Consider the following 17982-nt stretch of genomic DNA (forward strand, 5'->3'; position numbering starts at 1 on the left):
TTTTTATTTGAAAACTCTTAACCTAAAATTTTTATCTACTAAGCTGTGGACTTCAGTCTGGTAGATGGGGCATTAAACTCCACTAGGTAGAATTTGCCAACTCCTAGAAGACTAATTTTTCTACAGCTGCAATCTTAAAGGGCCTACCCAAATGATAAGTCTTACAGGTAAGGGCTTCTTAATTAGTGGCAGAATTTATGGACCTCTCAAGTGATTTTTTGATAATATCATAGGACCCTTGCCAGGTAATCCTTGTGTTTGACATTGCATCCCATTTAGTTCAACTCCCCCTTCCTTGCCCAGTTGATGCTCATTGGATACCTGGAACTATCTGCTTTGAGTCCAGTGTCTGGAGTTGGGACCCATTGATCATTTGTGGTGTAGTCAGAGCAAGGGCTGAGAAAACCACCCTCTTTTATTTTTTCTTTCTTTCTTTCTTTTTTTCTTTTTAACTCTCATTTTGAAAGAGATGCTTCTGGCTCTCAGTGTAGGATGTGCTGTGCTTGGTTAGTTTTGTATGTAGGTGTATGTAAGGTTGGCCTTGATTCGGAGTGCTTGGATTGATACTTAAGATTATGAGGCTTTGTGTGTGTCTTTTTTAGTGATCCCCTGATAATGTAAGAAACTGGGGGCAATTTTCTTGAGATATTTAGTGTTGGGTGTGGTTGGTTTACTTGAGTGAAGAGAGGAAAGAATGTGTTGGGAATAATCTCATAGTAGGTGTTCCTAAAGTGTATTTTCCCAGTGTTCTTATAAAGTTAGAGGGAGCTCCTGCTGAAAACAAAACATACTGCACTAGACATACTGCACTTCCCTGATAGTAAAATTTTAAAAAGTTGGGTTTTTTTTTTTTACATTTCAGTGTAACACTAACATATTTTTTGTCTTTCCCCCAAAATGTGATAGCGTACTGCAATTGAAGATGTAATACTATACTCCATCTTAGCCAAAAGGCCAAGAAGCGATAGAGATGTAATACTGATAATAAATTATAGGAAAGTAAAACGAGAGCTTTTGTATATATTTATTTTGTTTTTAGAAACTCATGTGCTGCACCCATACCCACACACATACACACACACACACTTTGAGAGTCACCTGATGTTTACATGGTCTTTTGTAAATACTTCCTATTATAATAATTAAGGTAATTTTCAAAGTGGATGAACACGTTAGGAATACATCAAGAGTTGCTTCCTATGTGGTTTATGAGCAGTTTTGTCACCTTTGGAATCATATACTATCCCATTTAATTTGGGGATAAATTGCTGACTTCATAGGGATCCTTTGCCAATGACAGAGATAAGGAACTAAATGGACTTCTGTGTTGATAAACCTTTCTGGGGTGAAAATAGCCAGTTTATATGTGAAGGAATTTAGCTGTACATGTTATTAAATCCACATCCTGATCTAAAAACTGTGTGTTCTTGGGATTCACATAGACGCTGCAATACAAGTTGCTCACCTACTCTCCTTTTGCTTCCCACCTGAAATTTATTTTCTATCAATATCTTCTTAAACATCTCAAGGAAACAGCAGCACTTAAATCTTATAAACAAACAAGTATCACATATCATGTTTGCTGTATTTTTGGATGAAGTTTGTCTACTTAATTAATAGATATTTCTGAGCTTTTTTGGGGGGGGTCTAAGTCTCTCTCACTGCTTCTTTTTGTTTCTGTTTTTTTGTCTCTGGCCATCCTGGATGAATATCTGTCAAGTGGGTAGATGCTCAAAGGTGCAAGGAATCTGGCAATCATCTGGGGAGTATATACATATATATATAAAACATTTACAGGGCAATTTGGCATTATCTATCAAAATAAACAATGTACAGGCTCTTGGGCTTGCTTGCATGTATGTTCAGATATACCAGTTTGCTGGGTTGTTTGCTGTAGCAGACCCCTGGAAACCACACATCACGGTACACTGGAGTTCTTTACAACCTTTAGAAAGGATAGGTCTATGTGTGCCTCCAGGAAGTGTGTGTGTGTGTGTGTGTGTGTGTGTGTTTGCTGGTACATGGCCTTTTTTTGGTTTTGTGCATTTTGGGGATTGTTTCAAACAGTAGTTGTCTTTAGGCTTTAGAAGAGGGATTTGGGTGTCTGGAAGGAAGCTTTTACTTTACATTTATAGCTTCCTATCACTTTTGAATTATTTGTACTCTGTATGTATTGCTTTTAGTTTTCAGAAAGCACATGTGAAGAGAGGCAGATACAATTTTTTTAAGGATTCATTTATTTGAAAAAAAAAGATTTATTTATTTGAGAGAGAGTGTGTGCACGAGTGGAGGGAGGGACAGAGGGAGAGAATCCTTAAAACAGACTCCCCACTGAGGGCAGAGCCTGATGCAGGGCTTGATCCCTTGACCCATGAGATCACAACCTAAGCCGAAACCAAGGGTCCAAGAGTCGAACGCTCAACCGACTGAACCACCCAGGCGCCCCAAGGCAGATGTAATTTTTTTTTTTTTCAAAGATTTTATTTATTTATTTGACAGAGAGATAGAGAGCACAAGTAGGCAGAGAGGCAGGCAGAGGGAGAGGGAGAAGCAGACTCTCCACTGAGCAGGGAGCCCGACGTGGGGCTCGATCCCAAGACCCTGGGATCATGACCCGAGCTGAAGGCAGCCGCTTAACCGACTGAGCCACCCAGGCGCCCCAGGCAGATGTAATTTTAACATTATTTCTAGAGGGGCATAGACTTGTGCTCTGAAAGAGACCTTGGACAGTCATCCTCAATTTAAGGCTGAGAAAAGTCAGATTTAGGAAAGCATCTGCAAAACCTGCACTAGAATTCGGGTCCCAAGGACAGCAGAAGCTTATGAATATATTGACTTGTTCTATTGTTACTTTATTTATCTAACTGATGTCCATTTCTCATTGTGAAGAATTGATTTTGGAAGACCCAATAAAATGTTGACCTTTGTAATGTAAGATAGTTCTTAAGGTAACTACCTCTAGCAGTAAAGATAAAGTGATAGTGGTAACTTTTGGCCACATTTTGTAACTTTGGAGGCCCAATCCCTTAAAAGTGAATTCATTTATGAGTTCTGTAAGTTTTAATATTTGAATGAATTTGTGTTTAGAGTCCAAAGCTTCCCTGTTTGATTTGAATACCTCGCTGACTCTTCTAGATTTTTTTAAATTGATTTTACTGAGTTTTCGTTCCATCTGGTATCCAGGGGTTGAGTAGATGGAGAAATAATTTTTGTGACTTCAAAAGGGCTTGCTATTTAAGGGTGAAGTGTACTGTGAAAGATGGTAGGGAAATTGTTTAAAGGAAGAAAACATATATTGAGGAGAAGCTCTCAGTTGCTGAAAATATGAGCAGTTCTTCTTTTAACTATGAGTTGAGTCTTTTTTCCTGGCTCTTCAAGGTCAGAAACAATTTTCTCTTTATTCAAACCAAGTAGGGGTGCCTGGGTGGCTCAGTCAGTTAAATGTCTGACTCTTGATTTCAGCTTTCAGCTCAGGTCGTGATCTCAGGGTCACGAGATCGAGCCCTGTGTGTGGGCTCTGCGCTCAGTGGGGAGTCTTTTGGAGATTCTCTCTTTCCCTCTCCCTCTCCTTCTGCTTCCCCTACCTCTCCCCCCCACCCCACCTTGCACTTGCACTGTCTCTCTTTCTCAAATAAATAAATCTTAAAAAAAAAAAAAAACAGGCAAAGAAATTGGTAGTGTTAAAGCTGGTAGTTCAACATGGAACTGGAGATAGTCAATGAATATTTTTTATGGTTGATTGACTCTAGGGCTCCAGCAATAGAAACATATTTAGTAATGTTATCATTAGTTGTTGGGGGGGGGGGCGTCTGGGTGACTCAGTCAGTTAAGTGTCTGCCTTCTGCTCAGGTCATGATCTCAGGGTCCTGGGATCAAGCCCCACGTCAGGCTCAAGTCTGCTGCTCCCTCTCCCTCTGCTCGTCTGCCCTGCTTGTGCGCTCACGCGCGCACTCTTTCTCTCTCAAATAAATAAATAAAATCTTAAAAAAAAATTAGTTGTTGAATTTAGGATAAATATCTGTCTTTGCTTGTATAGGTGGGGAGAAGTTACTCTTCCAAAATTTAAATAATCAATAGGCCTCTCAAAATGGGCACTTTATTTGAAAATAATTTGATTAGGCTGATAAGGTGAATCTTTGCTTCAAAGGAGAGGGTTTTCAGGAAATAAAGGAGCCTTTTAAAAACATCTTGAGGGGGCGCCTGGGTGGCTCAGTCAGTTAAGGGTCTGCCATCGGCTCAGGTCCTAGTCCTGGGTCCTGGGATCAAGCCCTGCGTCAGGCCTCCTGCTCAGTGGGAAGTCTGCTTCTCTCTCTCCCGCTCTTCCACTCTTGTGCGCGCACATGCATGCGCTCTCTTTCTCTCTCTCTCTCTCGTAAGCGCGCTCTCTCTTCTCTCAAATAAATATATAAAATCTTTTAAAAAAATAACATCTTGAGGATCAGAGTCAAATCATGTCTGTGCAGTTTTAATCAGTAAAGTTTTGGTTGAATTTGAAAGGGAAAAGAGGTTCATATAGGGCCAAGAACAGATAGAGTGGCAAATTTATCTTTGTAATCCCACATCCTTAGGGAGGAATCCAGTCTGTATAGCCACGTTAGTTCTGTTGTGAATGTGGACTGAGCAATGGAATTGGATAGTCTGGCAGTTGACTGAATTTGAACAGTCACATTAGGTAAGACTGGAAAGCTAGATTGGAGGATGCCAATGTTAGTGTTTCCTGGTTTGTTGCCAGTATCCTTTCTAGTAATGGAGATCAATTAGAAACCTGTTAACACCAGTTCAGGTGAGAGAAAACTGCATAGAAATGGATAAATGTGGAATGTGTTAGGAAGCAAGAGTGCTGACAGGACTTGCTGATAGATGGGAACCCTAGGAAAAGGGGTTTTTTTGGCTTAAGCAGTTGGGTGGAACATGGTGCTGTTTAGTATTTTAGTCGTGGTATACATCTCAAATAAATATTAATGATAGAAATTGGGCTTTTTAATTCTGTGAGCTTACGGCAATGGAGAGAGAGATCTCGAGGGAAAAGACGCTAGTTTCTTGGAAACTCAGGGTAGAAAATTACTCTGGCATGTTAGAACGCATTTTATTTAAAAAAATTAATGATGATTACGTGCTAATGTATGGAAAGTCTTTCTTAAAGTATTAGAACATATGATTTGTTCCCAGGGTCCAGCCTTGAAAGTAGGCATGAGCCTGTCAATGATTAGCCCAGGTCTCCCTTAATAGTGGTGCTCAGAATTCATTGGGAAAAGAAGCATACTTTTCAACAGAGTTGCCACTTGAAAATGAAATGGGAATTGAAAGCTAGAGTATATAAATATACCTTCTATCAGATATTTTTCCATTTCCTACATGTTGAATAAAAGACCATACCTGATCTAAGAATCAGTCATAGGAATGACGAAGTTTTGGGTTAGGAGAACTCAAAAGAGTTGAGTTCTGAATTCAGATCCCTTCATAGCCATGTGATCATGACTTCTGAGCTTCTCTTTCCTTATTTGTAAAATACTTGCTCCGCATGCCTCACAGAGCTGTTAAAAATCCCAAATAAGATCATGAATGTCAGAGTACTTTGGAGACTGAGGCAGTGACTGATATTTGTGAGGAAATGGTTATATAGCTTAAAGCATTTAACACAGGATGACCTCAGAAGTACTTTTAACGAAGACCAGGAGGATGGGGGAGTAGTGCGTGGATCGTACGTCTGTTGTGAATCTTGAGGCTGCGGTTTCCACTAGGTTGTCATACCTAACTGTACGGACCTATTCTCAGTGGTCTTATAATTCTTAACCAAAGTGTCTTGTGAAACAGACGGCCCCAGATACATTTCAATGATATAAAGATGATAAAATGTGAAAGGAAGTTTGGTTTTGCTGTCTTATTTGGTAGTTGGAACTGTATTCCTGGTCTTCATGCCAAAATGAAAGACAGCAAAATATGGTTAGTATTTTTTACTTTAAGTTTTCTCCTCTTTAGTTGACCTTTGGGCTATGGCATGGGATTTTGTTTGGTTTGGGAGTATCTTTTCCTTAAGAAGCAAAAAGTATAAATATGCCAGAGGCTTACAAGCAGTTGAAAGCAACTGTTGGTCAGCAAGAGAATGGAAGGGGGGAAAAAAGGTTGGGGATGGCAAAAAGCAAAGGAAGAGAGAGGAAAAAACGTAATTGAAAGAGGAGAAAAAGCTTAAGTCATTTCAAAAAGTCTCAAGTTTTCTTTAAAAATAAATCTGTCTTTGAGTTCAGGCACTAAAAATTGACGTGATTAAAGGAGGGATTAGTCCTATGAGGGCAATGAATAAAATTAGGGAAGGATGGAGGACAGGTCTTCATGAGGTTAGAAGGTAGGATGGTGGAGAGGAAAGAGAAGGTCCTCTGTGGAAATCTGGTTCCTTTATAAGGATTTACAACCTGAAGATAGGCTGGATTACTGTATTAGTTGTATGTAAAGTGTGCTTTCTTGGGGGTGCCTGGGTGGCTCAGTCAATTAGGCGTCTGACTAACTGAGTCTGATTTTGGCTCAGGTCATGATCTCAAGGTCATGAGATTGAGCCCCATGTGGGGCTCCACGCCCAGCACTTTCTCCCTTCTCCCTCTCCCTCTGTTCCTCTCCCACCTTCCCCACCCCCCCAACACATGCTTTCTCTCCCTCTCTCTCAAAATTAAATAAATAAAAATAATAAAATGTGCTTTCTTGCTGAGGTATATGAAGTCAGCCTCCTCCTCCCTCTGCTTAAATAAGCCCAGTGCTATGTAATTCCAGTCAACTGGGAAAAGTATTTTACCAACAAGAGCTAGTTTTTTCATTATTAAGAAGATCTGGTCTGAATTCATTGGCTTTTTTTGGTTTGATTCAGACTACATTATTGTCTATTTAAAATATTTCCCTGATGTCGATTTAAAAAAATCTTTTCTAATTTACTTTTCCTTCTGAATTCATTGTTTTTGAAACATTTTTTAAAAAGGCAAACAAAATGGAGAGATTATGACAAACCTCTCTAGCTGAAATCCCTCTTTATTTACTTTCTCTGTTCTTTTTCCCACCCTCACTCCCTAGAGACAACTATTACCCTGAATTTAGTGTGCATCCTTGCAGTGCAGTGTGTGTGTGTGTGTGTGTGTGTGTGTGAGTGTGAGAGAGAGAGAGAGAATGTGTGTGAATATATAAATTCTATGACAGTCATTTGTTTTTTTGCTTATTGTTTTTCAAGATCTATCCATCTGGATTCATATAAATCTAGGTCCCTCGTTTTAGCTGTTTAATTTTTATTTCACTATGAATATTTCAGTTTTTCCAAACCCTTTGATGGATCTTTAAGTTGTTTCCATTTATTTGCTGTTATAGAACTCCAGTGAACAACAGCCTCATGTGGATCCCTATGCTTTCCTTGTCGTCCTCCTCCTCCTTCTTGTTGTGATAGTTGTTCTTGCTGCTTCCCTGGTTTGATTTTTTTTTTTTCCCTCAGTATCTTACCTGAATTCTCCCACTTGGGCCACCACTTAGGTATTCATATCATCACTTGGGGGAGGGGGAGGGATGAGGAGACCCTTTCATAACTGAGAAACCCAACTTTTATTAGGGTCAGAGGTTCTAAAATTTTCTTTTCCTATGGATTCTTTTTGGAATCTGCTAAATTTGGCAACTTTTGCATTCCAGTATTTTGTATTTTTATTGTCTCATATCCAGTAGCTATTTTTCATAAATGTTAATGACTCCTCACCTCTTTCTTTAAACCCTTCCTCTTTTACTACTTTTTAACTCCTAGAATACGTCCCACCAAGCGTAGGACTGTTCACTGATCTCCAGTCCAGTTCAGGGAATTCTTGTGTTACCTTCTAAATTCAGCATGATCCAGACATAGCTGATATTCATGAAAGAGTTTCTTGGAGCATTCTTAGCCAAATTAAGCATTAAAAAATATAAGCCTTCACCTTATATTAGAATTATTACTGATAAAGTTTGTTCAGGGACCATATGTTTCAATGATCAGAGTTTTTGTTTATAATTTTTTTGTCTGGAGTCTTTAATCCACTCTACTTTCTTAATTATTGCAAGGTTGAGTATATTTTTAATTTTTATGCTCCGTGTCTTTTCCCCTTTAAATGTGGATGCTATTCAGAGCTTTGAGCGCTTGGAATGCTGAAGTGTTACACATGAAAACTGTTACTCTTCTCTAATAATACACTCTGCCTGCTGCAAGTGTTTGAGTAGGACTTCCTTTCTTAACAACTAATTTGGGCCGCCACGTCATGTATGAATATATAGTCATGATATTTTCACCTCATGAATATGTGAACTATCTTTAAGAATTTGATAAGAATTTATGTGTGAAGTATTTTTTTTAACAATTGATCAGACCTTAATGTTGGCCTTAGTAATAAGTGTAACCATGCAATATCAGATGCCTGTGTATTTTCTCACAGATTTATTCATGTGTTAGGATATGGTTCAGGTCACAAGTATTGTGGTTGGAAAGTAACCTTTGGATCTAAGTTTACTCCAGTTTTAACTTGAGCGAAGCATTCCATCAAAAGTATAAGCTCTGTCTGTATGCTCAGATATATGTCATATCACCTGACAGGCAGTTTTGTTTAGAGAATTATTTCCCGTTTGCCACTGTAATCACTAAGTTTGAATGGAGTTCTTTACCTGCTCTTTATCACATCAATCCCACAATTTATACTGGGGAGAGATGTTCCTATTTTAAATCTTTCTTTAGAATAGGATAATATGATACACTAACAGTATGGAGTTTTTTTTTCCCTTTCACTCTGGAAACTACTATAACAATTTTGGTACCTAACTCAAAAATAATTTTTTTTCTCTAACCATAGTTACCTTGTTGGGATATTTCATCGGGATACATAACAGAAGCCTTCCGTTTTTGTGGGAGTAAAAATATAAAGAACTTTCTTCTTGAAGTTATATTTTGTTTACATAATTCTTTTTTTTTTTTTAAGATTTTATTTATTTATTTGACAGAGAGAGCAAGAGAGCACAAGCAGGGGGATCAGTAGAAGGAGAGGGAGAAGCAGGCTCCCTGCCGAGCAGGGAGCCCGATGTGGGGCTCGATCCCAGGACCCTGAGATCATGATCTGAGCCGAAGGCAGACGCCCAACCGTCTGAGCCACCCAGGCGCCCCTACATAATTCTTTTAAAAACACCTTTTTCCCCCTTCTATTAAAATAAAACCTCATTAAAAAAAACCCTAAACTTAAAAAGCCTAACTAAAGGCAGCCGTCCGTCTTCATGCAATGTCTTGTCAGGAAGCTCCCGTAGCGGGTACACCAGTGTGCTAGAGCAGTTCTTGTCTCTCAGTGGCTTCCCAGCATTGTTATCACTAGAACAGGGACTGCGCGTTTGTTAGGGGGAAAATGCAGCTCTGTATCAGCTCTTCATAGGTCTTACCTTACCCGTGACTCATTAATACTAATAAACCTGAAGCTTGTTAGTAAAACAAACTTTGTTAATAAATTTGACATAGAGGGGAAACTTTTTTTTTTAAATATATGGATTTACTGTCTAATCTTTCAAGAACAGAAATGGAAAAGAAAAAGATTAATTCAGCCATTTATTAAATAAACGTTTATTTCTGGCCTCCCTTGTGCCATACACAGTCTGGGAACAAACAGACAGGAGTCTGCCTTTCATACATTCCAGGTATTTTAAGGTAGATGATTTTATGTGCTAGAGAAAAAAATGAAGTAATGAAGGAGGAATAGGAGTGTGGCCTTGGGGAAGGGGATGACATTTTAAGGGCGTCAGGGAAGGCCTCACAGAAGATGGTGACTATTACAGAAAGACCCAACAATGGTGAGGGAGCGTGCCAGGAGAATATCTAGGGGAAGAGTTACCCAGGTAGAGAAAAAGGCAAGTACAAAGCCCTGAGGCAGGAATGGGTCTGTTCTGTCTCAGGAACAACAGCAAAGAAGGGCAGTTTGACTGGAACATAGTGAGGTCAGGAAAACATAATTGGAGGTGAGGCCAGAGAGGTAATGAGGTCCGATTGTGCAGTCCTTTTTCAGCCATTACAAGGATTTTGGCTTTTACTCCAAGTGAGATGGGAAGTCATTGGAGGTTCCATGAGAGGCCATGATTAAGCTAAAAAGGTAATACCAAAAAATACTGTATCTTGGCTTTGCCTTCAGAAACTTTGGATTCTTTCTTTTTTTTTTTTTTTTTTAAGATTTTATTTATTTATTTGACAGAGATAGCGAGAGAGGGAACACAAGCAGGGGGAGTGGGAGAGGGAGAAGCAGGCCTCCTGCGGAGCAGGGAGCCCGATGTGGGGCTCCATCCCAAGACCCTGGGATCATGACCTGAGCCAAAGGCAGACGCTTAACGACTGAGCCACCCAGGCGCCCCTGGATTATTTCTTATAATAATTTTTTTATTTAACTAATGACTGGTTTTAACTAATGGCTCCTGGTGAGTAGCCAGATTTAAACATTTGTGTCAGTACTATAAATTTCCCTGAAATACAGACCTTAGGTATTTCAGTTAAATTCAAAGAAAGAAAGTATGATAGGAAAGTCTGTCTATAGGTGTTCATTCCTAGGTGACCCTTCTTTATTATTGATTTCTCCTTATGAATTGTCTTGGAAAAAAAAAAACACGGGTGTATTCTGTGCAAGACATTGTATTCACCCTTAGATGTAGGAGGATATATATGTGTGTGTGTGTATGTATGTACCTTTGTAGCTACTCTGTTTTAACATATGTCTCGAACATTTTTATTATGAAATATAAAACATAGAAAAATACATAAAACATAACTATAGTTTAAAGATGAATTATAAAAAGAAAGTACCTATATAACCACCAGTTAGACCTAGAAATATCTCATTGCCGGCACCTAGAAGCTTGCTATATTGTGTATGCCTTTTAGATCATAACCCATACTCTTGTGGAGAGTCTGACATTTGTGATAATCATTTTCTCTATGATTTTACCACCTAGGAATCCTTACAAACCATTATAATTTAGTTTTGTCTGTTTTTGAACTTTATATAAATAGAATAATATAGTATGTGTTCTTCTGTGTCTTCTTTCAGAACCTAACAATATGTTTGTAACTTTCATCCATGTTGTTATGTAGAACAGTAGTTTAATTTCACTGCCATATAGCTTCCTGTTATATGAATGTACCATAATTTGTGTATCCATTCTACTGTTGATGTTTTTGGCTGCTATGAACATTCTTGTCTATGTGTGCTGATGGATGTGCAGGAATTTCTCTGGGCCATTTTTGGGAGTGGAATTGCTGGATCTTTAGTTTTATTAGATAAAACTGTTTTTCAAAAGTGGTTGTATTAATTTGCCCTCCTACCTACAGTGTGAGAGGTGTCCCTGTTCCTCCCAGTCCTCATCAGTATTGTCAGACTCCTTACATTTTGCTGATCCACTGGGCCTGAAAATGTTCATTGTAGCAAATTAACTGAGAAACCAAAGCCTTACACTTAAAAAATTTGTTTTACAGGGTAAGGAACTAAAGGTAGTGGTTTCTGTTTAAGAATCACCAACATTCAGCATTTTCATTTCTTAGAGTTGGTTGGCATCTTCCGCCTGGGACTACTTACAGAGTCTTAAGAGGTATTTGTCTGTCTACCCTCAGAGGGTCAGGAACCTTGTCTGTCTTTTTTTTTTTTTTTTTTTTTTTTTTTAACCTCTGTGTCTGAAAGAATGCCTTGCACAGTTGGTGTTGAGTAAATATTTGTTAAATGAATTCAGCCTGACTCTTGCTACTCTTAACTCTTCTGATCAAGACTGGCCTGTTTTAGCATCAGTAGTTGAGGACAGTTTTTGGTGAGGGCTCCTTCCATTATTGATAGTAACTAGACTAGTTTATGAAAATAAGAGAAGCTTATTTGTAGGTGTACCGGTTAAAATTAGTGTTTAGATTTTCAAGAAAAGATTCTATTTTTAAGGAATCACCCAGTATGTATGCAGTACTTATTTTCCCACAAAAGGGAAGAGAGTGCTAGAATTTTCTGCTTATGTTAGGCTTCTGGAAGCCTGGCAACCACTCTTAGCCCTGTTTCTGTTTTGAGTTACTTTGTAGGCTATGGTCGATAATTAGGGTGGTGGTGGTGTTTTAGTTAAGACATCTCCTCAGTCTTCACCAGGAACCTCATTATGGTAGTTGTTCGTTTAAACCATAGAATACATTGCTTTGCTTAAATGTATCTTGCTTTCATGTAGTTGACCCACAGAGCACTTTTTATAAAGGACATTTGACATAAAAATGAAATAATTCTTTGAACAGTTTGTGAGGTAACTGGCAAATGTGATGATGACCCCCCTCTTGTACATGTTGACACGAAGCAAACCATTTATTTCATTTTTGCTGCATTCATAGGCCAGTTGATTAAAAGAATTAGCTTGGATTTTTCAGACTTCCATATCAAAGTATAATCTTTTTCAGAGATGACTAAAAAATAGCATATCCAGAACTAGTGATAAAATATAAGAATGGTGATTTTGACTAGGAATTCCTAGCAAATGTATTACCTGCTTTTGTAAGGTTTTCCCTTTCAGAATAGCCAAAATAAGTAAAGACTTGTATGAGATTCAGAATCTGGTTAAGTCTGATTCATCATCTCTATTTCCAACAGAGGTTTCCTGTTAGACAAGACAAATTAGAGTCTTCCTACTGACTTAACTTGGTGAGTTTTTACATAGTTTTCTTTTAAACATAGTTTAAGATCATGAGGAAAAAAGCAGAATGAAATACACAGAAATATTTACCATGACTTTAAAAAATGCATATCTTGAGTGCAGTCTATGGTTTCATTTCAGTGCAAATGGTATGTAAAGTTGGAAGTCATAGAAGGTAAACATGTAAGGTTTTTTTTTTTTTTTTAATAATGAGCATTACAAATGATGTTAAAGAAACATTTTTCATATGTGACTTGAAAAGAAGTTTTATTTTAAATATTCTTTCCTGGAGTAAACCATAGCTATTTGTTCAGATCCTCTCTGGTGACTGCAGCATATAATATAAGGCTTTTGCACTAATGGTGGAAGGGAGAAAAGTTGGGATTTACATTTGTAATCAGTGGTTGATAATACATGATATAGAGAGAGACCTTAGAGTAAGATGATTTTTCTCCCTAGAGAAGATCTTCAGGGAAATGAGAATTACAGTTTATAAAAGGAAATAAAGCAAGCCATGGGCTTCATTTTACTCTGTTCAAGGCATTTGATTCTGAGCAAATTGCCTTTGTGTATGTATGTAGAGCTTATCTCTTTATGGGTAACTTAAAAAAATGTTCCTGCCATTCAGGCCAGCATCTTAAAAATTTTACTTTTTCATGTGAGATTCATGCCTCAAATGTTTATGTATGTTTTTACAGAGTTTTATTGGGTAAAATAGGTATTACAGCATTTTAGTCTTTTAAAATCTGACACAAACTGTTGGGAGCCAGGAAATTCTGTTAAGACAGACTTTCTGTCTAACTTGCCCCTGTTTTGTCTGCCTGTGTGGTTTTACTTTTTCCTTGTGTCATGAATTTTGGAATGAACATTTAAAACTGAGAACTTCCTGCCCGTCCTTTGTTCCATTTAGCTTAGTTAGAACCCTTAACATTAACATAGAAATTGGCTTATTTTTAATAACTTTATTTATTTATTTTAAAGATTTTATTTATTTATTTGACAGAGAGAGACACAGCGAGAGAGGGAACACAAGTAGGGGGAGTGGGAGAGGGAGAAGCAGGCTTCCCGCGGAGCAGGGAGCCCGATGCGGGGCTCGATCCCAGGACCCTGGGATCATGACCTGAGCCGAAGGCAGACGCTTAACCGACTGAGCCACCCAGGCGCCCCTATTTTTAATAACTTTAGAAGAGGGAATTTATTTTCTGCAGATGGTTTCTAAGTAAGGAGCGTGGACATGGATCCATGTGAACAGTCATCAGATTTTTTCTAGTAAGACCACGGTTAAAGGAGATTAAAGCAAAAATACACTTCATTCTCTCTTTCATAGTTGAAGGGAGACCTTAGAGTCTCTTACAAAGAACAGTGTCTCCAGAGAATACGAAATTCTGTACTGCTAGATAGTAGTAGTTAATGCTGAAGAGAATGGTTGCCCTTGTAGTATACCAGATTTTCTGGAGGAGATGGGCTTTTTCAGCTTTGAAGTTAATGAACTTAGTCCACATAGTATACCCTAAGACCAGTTTAGATGATCTTCTTTGCTATGTATTCCTTGAGCTCTTTCTGTAGCCAAATTGTGTTAACTAAGAAATATTTTTAAATGGCTTGACTAAAGTATAGATGGCCGAAGAGAACTGCCTGTTGAATTTGGTTTCCAGAAAGGCCAGAGGACCTTGTGGGGATATGCAACCTCTGCCTGTTTGTTTCATGAAATGAGTCTTCTGTTTTTGAACTCCTTGCAGATTGGACACATTTAAATTGTATTAGGGCCAAGCCTTTCATCTGTTTACTATTTGAATTTTATAAGGTTCTTCGTAGTTTGTAGTGAGGGGAGAGGGTGAAAAACTATAACCTCCCAAATCTCGAAACAGCTTTGAGAATATAATTATATAATAAACATATCTTCTTAGCCATAAGGTTTTTTCCCCTCTTCCTCCTCCTTCTTTTTTTAAATTCTGTTCTAGCTCTTGTTTTAGAATGAATTTTCTCAACCTAGAGGAGAAATCTTTGATAACACGTGGGATGTGTTAAAATCTTCATCTTTCCTAAGTTTGCTCTTTGTGGCCCTGGAGATTTTTGTCCAAGTCATCAGTGGAATCAACACATAATTATAATTTGTGAAAAGAGAGAAGTTGCTGATTATTTGGTTCTGCCTATCTAACTTCATTTCTGAAGGTGTTTTCCTTTGGAACTGAGATCCACTTTGAAGTGAAATAGCCCCTTTATAATCAGATTTGTTTGGATTCCTGTCTTTCCATTTCAGACATCTCCCAAATGATGGATTTTGAAAGTGATGTGTGGAGAAGCTTGATCTGATGAACCCTGCCTTTTTTTAAGCAGTTGGAAGAGTTGTTTTTGTTTTTACTTTTTTTCCTAGCAGGGGTTCAGTAATTAACAACATTAGCACATCACCTGATTGTATTAGCCCAGACCTTGTGAAACCTGTGCTTGGTGCAACCATGATTGCTTGTGCTGCATCCCTCATCCAAGTGGAGACGAGATGCATTTAGCTCAGTTCGTCATTTTTACCTAAATTAAAAAGCAAAGGAATTCAAGAAGTCTTTCTTTAAGGTCTGAAGAGATGAGGTCTGAAGAGATGCTATCCTATAAGACCGTTGAGTGGCATTTGCTCCTTTCCAGGACAGGCCTTTGCTTTTGGAACAGAGCATGTATTGCATCCTCCCTGGATATATTTTTGGGGTGGTGAACTATGCTAATAAGTCTGTATAACAACTTTTATAGAATTGATAGATTTTAGGGAGAGGGAATGATTCCCCAGCCTTTAACTTAGATGGGCAATAAATTTTTTTGCTCTTTCATTTTTCTGGTAACTGGAAGAGTTTCATCCAAAGTGAGAATTATTCCATATTTTAACCTTTGAGCTGGCTGCGAAGGTCTCCTTGGGGACAAGGACACTTTGCAGTTATTTATAACCTGTAGAGAAGGGCAGTAAAAGCCTGTAAACAGCCAGCACACACTAAGGTTTGGGAGCCAGTGGGAGCTATCTGTTGGTTATTCCACTGCTTTCCATGACTTGAGATTCTTTCATGTACCTTCTTGTTCATCTTCATCTTGGCTTTGGATGAGCCTTACTAGCCAGGCTGTTTCTGTAAATCTCCCATTTTGTAACCCTTAGATTGAGGAGAAGAAGGTAAAATAGCCTTTTTATGTTTAAAAGGATATCTAATCCTTAACAATCATTTCAGTGTCTATGCTTGCCTAAGGTATCTGTAAACTGGGGAATCTTAAAGGTACTGACCTGCATACATACTAGTATACTTGTTTCTGAGTTTTCCTTAAATAACATTAGTTGGGAGAATAATTCAACCTCTTAATTAGATAAATATTTGGCTACGGCAGAAAATATGTTCTACAAATTAGCCTGGTATAGAAAAAACTTACTTATGTGTTCAGAGATATGTCTGTCTCTATATATTTATACAGGGACATGTTTACATGTGTATATATTTAATGTTAAATATGTTTTCTCTACATGTCAATTTTAAGGGAATCGAACCTCATGTCAGATGTGAAAATTTAAGGTCAAATCTAAGTAAAGATGCTAAAGATCTGCCTCAGTTTTATCAATATACTGGCATCTTATTATATAGGGTTCAACTTCAAAGAACTCTCAAGGTCTAGCCTGAATTCCTGGCAGCTGTTGTAGTGGTACTTTCTATAACCAGGATTGCCCTATTCTAGAAAACTTGCTTATGTTACTGTTGTCTTATGGATTTAGGAACTCCCCCATTTAGCTGTACAGGCTTACCTTTTATCCCAAGTTTTCCTGGACTTTTTTTTTTTTTAATCGAAGGAGAGTATAGTTTTGGAACGTATTTTTTTTTTAAGATTTTATTTATTTATTTGACAGAGGGAGACACAGCGAGAGAGGGAACACAAGCAGGGGGAGTGGCAGAGGGAGAAGCAGGCTTCCCGCTGAGCAGGGAGCCTGATGTGGGGCTCGATCCCAGGACCCTGGGATCATGACCTGAGCCGAAGGCAGACGCTTAACCGACTGAGCCACCCAGGTGTCCCTAGTTTTGGAACATACTGAATGAGTTATTTAAAATTGGAATGAGATGAACTGATGCTTTTCTTTTTGAAAATGTTTTATTGTTTTAAAAGTGTGCCTGGATTCCTATAGCTGTTATTCACTCAGCAACTCCCAAACTTTAACCTTTTAACTAGAGCTCATTAAGGGAGAATATGATCCCCAAAGACAGTAGTCTAGTTATTCAACAACAATTTCACTGAACAAATATTTAGTGAGTGCCTGTTATGATACCATTTTAGGTACAGGGGATGCTGTTCTCTGATTGAGCTTAACTTCTGGTGGGGAAGACAATAGACAAGTAAGAAACTTGAAACAAGATCATTTCAGGTAGTGATCATGAAGAAAATAAAATAGGGTAATGTAATGAGAGGAACAGGGTGGAAGTAGGGGGTCAGAGAAGGCCTCTCTGAAGATCTTATACTTGATAGAACATTTAAATGATAAGGAGCCAGCTCTGAAAAGATCTGAGGGGAAAAAAGAGCTTTCCAGGCTCAGGAAAGAGCCTGGTGTGCTCACTAAGTAGAATTAAAGGCCTGAGTGACTAAAGCATAGTGACTGTGAAGGGTAAGTGTTAGATGAGGTCAGGGACATAGACTGAGGTCTTGGCAGTCATGACAGAGGTAGATTTTACTCAGATAACAATGGAAACCACTGGATAATTCCTATCTTGTCTTTCATAAGGGTCTGATTTATAAGCCATCTCCTCACTTAGAAAAATTAATTGTAAAGGCTGCTAATTGCTTTAAAAATTTTTTTTAATTTTTTTTGAAAAGATAATATATTCACATGGTTCAAAATTCAAAAAGTACAAAAGGGAAATACAATGGAAAGTTCCTTCCCACCCATGTACCCTAGTTTCCTTTGTTGGAAGTAACCAGTGTCCCTAGGGTCTTGTATAGCTTTCCAGAGAATATTATGTATATGTTAAAATAAATAAATATTTTTGCCTTTTTAAATAGAAAGAACCTCCCCATTTTAAACAGATTTTTGTTATATTGTCTGTTTGTATCATAATTCATTTAATCAAACCCTTGTTGATGGACTTTTAGGTTGTTTCCATTCTTTTGTGATTACAAATAATGCCACAGTGAAAAAATCTGTTAATATTTGTCATATTAAATATATCAGTAGGGTAAATTTCTAGAAGTAAAATTGCTGGATCAAAGGGTATGTGCATTTCTTATTCATTCTGATACACATTTCCCTTCATGCAGAATGTAACAATTTATACTCTAATCAGAAGTGTTCTCCTTACCCTGAGCAAGTGTTATCAA

At 38.0% G+C, this 17982-nt stretch overlaps 1 protein-coding gene across 6 annotated transcripts in view; it reads left to right on the plus strand.

Moving 5' to 3' along the window:
• The window catches only part of SPOP (speckle type BTB/POZ protein), a 67649-nt gene that overhangs the window by 21438 nt on the left and 28229 nt on the right, over nucleotides 1-17982 (plus strand). For 2 of the 6 annotated variants that reach the window (XM_045889101.3, XM_045889100.3), the window contains exon 2: nucleotides 12615-12665. The exons of 3 other annotated variants lie outside the window; for them this stretch is intronic. The gene's annotated coding sequence lies outside the window, so the exon portion shown is untranslated. Of the gene's footprint in view, nucleotides 1-11479; nucleotides 11593-12614; nucleotides 12666-17982 lie in introns of all 6 variants that reach the window. One more of the 6 variants, XM_045889098.3, reaches the window with a different exon arrangement.

The sequence above is a fragment of the Mirounga angustirostris genome, unplaced genomic scaffold, assembly GCF_029215605.1.
Source record: "Mirounga angustirostris isolate CCGP_5_RB_7025 unplaced genomic scaffold, mMirAng1.0.hap1 SCAF_17, whole genome shotgun sequence".
NCBI classification, from domain to species: Eukaryota; Metazoa; Chordata; class Mammalia; order Carnivora; family Phocidae; genus Mirounga; species Mirounga angustirostris.